Genomic DNA, 6,508 nt, shown 5'->3' on the forward strand with positions numbered 1-6,508 from the left:
TGGTGGGAATAAAGGATCCATTGCCAAGGTGGTTTATTCATAAGTTGGTTCTCCTTGTAAGGCTTGGTCCCTCCCTATATGGGCCTCTCCACAGATTGTTAAATGTCTCCCCTAACATGGTTTCTGGTTTCCCCAGGAATATGTGGTCTCATATGGGAGCTGCAATCTTGTATGACCCAGCCCCAAAGCCACAGGCCCTCACTTTGGATCTCTGTTGCCATCTTGCAGACCGCCTACCACAGCCTTCCCTCCTCCATGAAGTTTAGTTTAGGAAGCTGGAAGGACATTGCTAAGACTATATCATAAGACTATATAATTGGAACTAACTCTCTGTAAAGCTTTTTGGAAATAAATGTCAAAAACATTAAAAATGTTTATATTCTTTGGTTGAATAAGTCCAATTCTCAGAATCCATACCCACCATAAAATGGTCACAAATGCAAAGAAACCTTTGTACTAAAAGTGTTTTTATAAATAACTATTTTTATAAAAAAAAGACACAGAATAACAAAATGGTTCATTAAATTCAGGTGTGTCTATTGATGCTAAGATTCACCTCTTTCCATGTTCAAGCATCTCTGAAATTGGAATGTGTCTTAGAGTAGCTGGCATCTTATTATCCCCATCAGCCACACAGTGGGCAAAAAATAGCTGTCATAGCCAAGCATGCATAAACTTGGTCACAGATGCATAAACTTAGTCATCATCTTGTCATTACTTCAATTGAATTATGTACTTTGCTGTTACTACACATATTGATTCCACTGCTATTTAAAATGTCTACAAAAGTAACGCCATGTTTCTGAATTGAGATGAAAATTATCGTACACACAAAAAGGCAGGGGCAGTGGATTTTATATAAGTGAAGCAAATATTCATCACAGGCGAAAAGGTCACTAGTCCATATTTTGTTCCAAAGCAGCAAAGCGTGTAAGTGCTTTTTGGAACCTCAGTAGATGAAGTGGTGTTATATTTTGTTTTCTGAGGAATATGCAAAAGAAACCTCTCCTGCATGCCACCAATACAACTAAAGGCAAAAGAATCACTCAATACCGAAATAGATGAAAGCACTGTCAAACCATCAAATGGCTGGTCACACACCAACAGACATGTCACACGAGGCCATCATTAGGCTTTTTGTCACAGCATGTAAAATTGGCAGCATATAAAAATAATAGTGTGTCCTAGAGACAATGGCATCTTAAAGTCATAGTTAAATTAAAGATTTCCTAAAGACTTGGAGAAAACTTTGGGCTTAAGTAAAAATAGAAAACAGAATACAAATTTGTAAGCTGTCAGACTATGTAACATAATTTTATTTTTTTTTATTGCGGTAACATTTGGTGTACAGGGGAACAGGTTCACACCTCAGATGTATGTCACCACACCTCACCCACCACCAAAGCACCCATAGTCGTTAGCACAGACCACTGGGTCCCCTCCCCGTTGGTTTCATTCCAATCTCCTCCTCTAGAAGCTTCAATTCTGCAGTCAGATTTTAGGAGTTGGTATGGTTTAGTTTTGTCAGTGTAACATAATTTTAAAATAGTGTGAAAAGTGAGTGTAAATGCAACAAAATGTGAAAAGTTGTAGAATGAGATTATAGTTAATCTTTGTTTTCTTCTTTTTATGTTTTCTAAACTGTTAATAGGAATTTTTTAATTAGAAATGTGTTTTTTAGTTAAATATGAGATTTAAAATATTAAAAACAATAATAGAAATGTACCCTCCAGCCACTTAAAACTTCCTTTGTAACCCGTCATTATGACTTATTTAAACTTTTTTTGAATAGTTTATATTTTATATCCTTATTTCTCTGTGAGAGGTCCATTATATAGAATCACAAGATTTAACTCCCACCCCTGCCTGGTGTTTCTGGATTGGATCAGTACATGTTAACTCAATCCATATTCTTCACATTCTTATCATCTTCAATAAAACTTTCTTGGTCTTGCTATTCAAGCCACAAATGCTAATTTTTCAATTTTTCTTTATTTTTTTAAAATTTATTTTTATTTATTTGTGCATACAAGGACTGGAGCATAGGCCAGATGTGTGTGTGGGGAGGATTCACCAGAGACAGAGTGCGGAGCAGACCGGGCAGATTTACTGAAATACACTGATGAGGGGAAAAGCGGGCAAGACAGGAGAGGTCTGCTGCGCCATGTGGGTTAGCTCCCTGGACAGGGATTGAACTCAGGCCACAGTGGCTGGCCATAGCTTGATAATGCTGAGACTAACCCCTGTGCCACCAGGGGCACCTCAATTTCTGTTTAAATGTTGAATCTCCTTCAGAAAAATTAAAGACCTTTCAATTGATCTTTCTTAGCACTTAGAATTACTCCCACTTCACCACTCTAGGTTATTCTGAGACCAAGTCCATAGTAGTTCAAGTATATCCCCAAATTATTTATCTATTTGTGGCACCTATAGGACAGAAACTAAGAGGAACAAGAAAGGAAATGTATCTTTTCCTGAGTATTTTAGTGAAAAAGGGCCTTGTAGCTGGCATATTTTATGGCCATGAACTTTGAGATATTAACTTTAATATCTAACCCTTAAATTTCTGAGGTCATTTAGAAGATGAGCAAGGACAGCAAAGGTGAAGATGGACTAGAAATAAGGAGATACAGAGTCTGAGTAAAACCTCAGAACCAGGGGCCCCAGAATAAGTTGAATTCATGGAAAATGTGTCTGGGCCATATCTTTCTACTTGTCCTGGATCTTTGCTGGTGTTATTGCATTTACAAAATAGATTTCATTCTTCTCTTATCTCTCCCACCCTTCCACAGTCAAAATAAAATGTGCCCAACTGCTATGGGCAACCTTGGGTTACCAACAAGAAGTAGGATGAACCCCCATTTTGCATGTTTGGGCTGCTCATCAGTCATGCTGACAGACTTCTTCCAAAGCAGCATCTCTGTCTCTGCAGTTAACAAGATTCCATCCTTTGCCTCCTGTAATCTTCTGTCACTCACAGAGTCAGTGGGTGGCCCTTCTGTGAATGTGGTGAGCCTACCAGAGTACCACCAATCCAGTCCACAAATGAAGGTTGCCATGCCCTAAATTAAGCTCTCCACTGGCACCATCAATCAGCCATGTCCCTAAATCAAAATTTAATTACCCAGGGCTCTGCTTTCACTTCTGTCCCTCTACCAATAAATTCATTTGATGGTGTAATTATGAAATCATTTAGTCATTTAACCTGCAACATGTTCAACTTGCTATTCATGCCCTAACCCATCTACCCGCAACTAGTTAAAGTAATAACTAAATAAAATTTGGCTTTAAGGATACTCACTTACAATTGTTAGTAAATCTCTGAATTGGTCAAGACTTTTTCTGCTAGAGGTATTTTTTTAGTCTTGGGCACAGAGCATGGTGGATAAAGATGGGATCAAGGGATGCCAAAGCAATAGAAAACTTACTTCAAATCAGAGTCACATCCATTCCGTTCAGGGTGAAGCACATGCAGAGTGCAAACACAGAGGAGGGAGGAAGGGTCTGCTAGAAGTGTCTCGTCACTGTTACATTAAGATCTAGACTTTGTAAAGTCAGAACCTGCCAAAAATAATAAAATAAGGACATATCTTACTGCTCTGTCATGTGTGAGGGGCTCATTAGTATTTCATGCAGGCAGGCAGAAAATTGCTGGAGAAAAGAAAGAAATCACATTCCAAGCTCCTCCTCTACCAGGAGCTGCAAATTTGGCATTTCTGCACAGGAGGAAACTGTACCCTACTGGCAACAGACTCATCATCAACCCAACCCACAAGGAAAACACAAAGAAAGCAAAATATCCCTGCATCTTTACTGCTCACAGTACCTTGTGAGCATCTGTCAGACTTAGGAAAATTTCCTAGAATCATTACATAAATTCTTTTCACCTAGAGTACTGTGGTCCCTGCCTGATTTCCATTTAATTCATTGCATCAGAGGTATAGTTTTTTTAATGATCAATATACTAGATTTTTGTGGCAATGAGAGAGGAGGGAAGGAAAGGCATCATAGGGCCTGGAGCACTAGAGCGAGAACGTTTCATCTCTGCCCAGCCCTTCTCTCTCTCTCAGCACCTTTCAGAAGTGGGACCCTCTTGTCATTGAAGGGGCCAGATGCTAAATTTGACTTGATGCTGGATTTCACTCTCATCTTTGAGGTTATGTTGGTGCTTTCTACTCTGCAAGTTGCCAATTATCTGTAGCAAAGGGGAACTCCCGAAGTCAACGAAGGCAAGCACTTCAAATATTTTACCTCGTTCTTCATCACACCTTTTAGCAAAACTGACTAAATGGAGCCAAGTGGAATGTCTCAAATTTTAGCTCTTCCTCCTGTCATTGTCCTGCTTCTGGTGGAGGAGTCAGAAACAATGACATGGTCTAAAGGTGGTGAGTTGTAGGGGAAATGTGGGCTGAGAATCAGCACTTGGATTCTGAAGAGTCTGTTACGTGTGTGACTCACTTTCCCTGGAGGTGAGAGCTTGTCCTCCCCTAAGTCTAGAGTGACCAGTCTATGGCCTAAAGGTGCTTTTCTATATAAATATATGCTGATGGAGGAGACAAAATAAGAAATTACTACATTATCTAAAGTGTGCATGTTTGAATTGACTTTCTGTCACCTGCCTCTGAATGACCTCAGGTTGCTGCTTCCAGAGGACTGACAGTTTTCCACTGCTATTGTCACCGTTCATTTCATGCTGACATTTCAGAGCTTCCCACCAAACCCAAGTATCCCTTTCTTTTAATTCTGTAGGACAGAATTTATTTCTTTGGGCAGAAACTAAGAGGAACAAATAAGGAAATGTATCTTTTCCTGAGTATTTTAGTGAAAAAGGGCCTTGTAGCTGGCATATTTTATAGCCCTGAACTTTGAGATATTAACTTTAATATCCAACCTTAAAATTTCTGAGGTCAATCTGCATTCAATTGTTTATTTATACCACAATGTAATCCTCCAACTTCACTTCCTGTGATCTGGATTACCCAAGCCCCACATGGTTCAACTGCATTTCCGGCCTCCAGTGCACACGCAAGAAATCTGACTTCTGGGTGACCTCCTCCTCTGCACATCACATGGCAGGAAGCAGATGAGCCAGAAGATCTGGTTTCTAGTCCTTTCCTGCCTGTCATGGTAATATGTGGATCTTGGAAATCCCTCTGAGCAACTTGGACCAAGTTCTCCCAACATATGAACTGAAAGGATGGATTGGGTGACCCCAAAGGCCCATCTTGTTGAAATTTGTATTTTGGATGAGTTACTAGTTCCAACTGCTGCAGAAAATTCTAATCATCATGAGGACGAGGTTACTGAAAATCTCCATTCACAAGACAAATGATTCTCATTCAAGAGGAAGTGGTAAAGCCAAAAGACATAAATATCCAGGAGTTCCAACATGCTGTTTTATCTCAGAATAAATCTCTCAGACAAAATACTTATTGCAGATGTAAATACAATCCAAATATCTACAGTATGGAAATGGGAGTGGGGAGATGACTCAAAAGAGAAACAGACAAGGTAGCCTTTCAGAAATATTAAATTATATAATGCCAAACATAAATGAGGAGTTAGCTATATACTCAAAATTTAAGTTTAATAGAGTCTGGACTCACTGAATGATCAGATGACTCAAATATAAACACTGAGGATGATTAAAATTATCTGATCTGAATATATATATATATATATATACTAGTCATAGAAAATATAATGCTTAACTTGAACGAAATTACTAACATTTTAAAGTTAATTTTTTTAATTTATACAAGTAACATATACATGCACAATGAAATAAAATTCAAATCATACAGATGTACACAGAATGAAAATGAAGGGATATTTCCCTTCAAGCCTCAACCTCTCCATTCCACTTCTCTACTTAAAAGTAACCTATGTTTCAGGCCCTTTTGTCCTAAATGTAGCTTACCAGCTATCTCTTGTTGGATGTGTACCTGCACATCCCTGAGGACATGCTGAGGGAGGAGTCGTGGAGCAGGTTTGCAAGGCAAGACTCTGCTGCTCAGTGAGCAGCCCTCTTGCTATTTATTAGCAGTAATAAACAAGCATGATTGATTGTGTGACAGTGGCAGGAAGAGCAGGGTCTAGAGAAGACAAGGGGTAATCTACAGGGAACAGGAGGGGACATGTCAGCCACAGGGAGGACTTCAAGTGCAGGAAGTTGGTGTAATTTCTAAGCTGCTCCCAGACCACCTCAGACCATGGCCACACAATCAGTCAACAGCTACCTAGGTGTCCCTAGCTGCCTCATAATGTAGGCCATTGTCTGAAGGCAGTCATGCAGGAGTGTCTTATCCAAATCCTTTACATATACACGGGTGCTCAGAGGCCATACACACACAGGTGCAGAGGGCCCAAGGAGTAGAGAGGCCACAATCTCTCACAAAGCACTACAAGAATATCTATAAACAGTAGATATCTGTGTTCTGTCAAAGTGAAGCAAAACTTGACAGCTTTCTTACTAAAACTGAATGGCTGCTTTAAAAAAAAAAAATCC

This window comes from Talpa europaea, assembly GCF_964194135.1.
Source record: "Talpa europaea genome assembly, chromosome: 6".
NCBI lineage: Eukaryota > Metazoa > Chordata > Mammalia > Eulipotyphla > Talpidae > Talpa > Talpa europaea.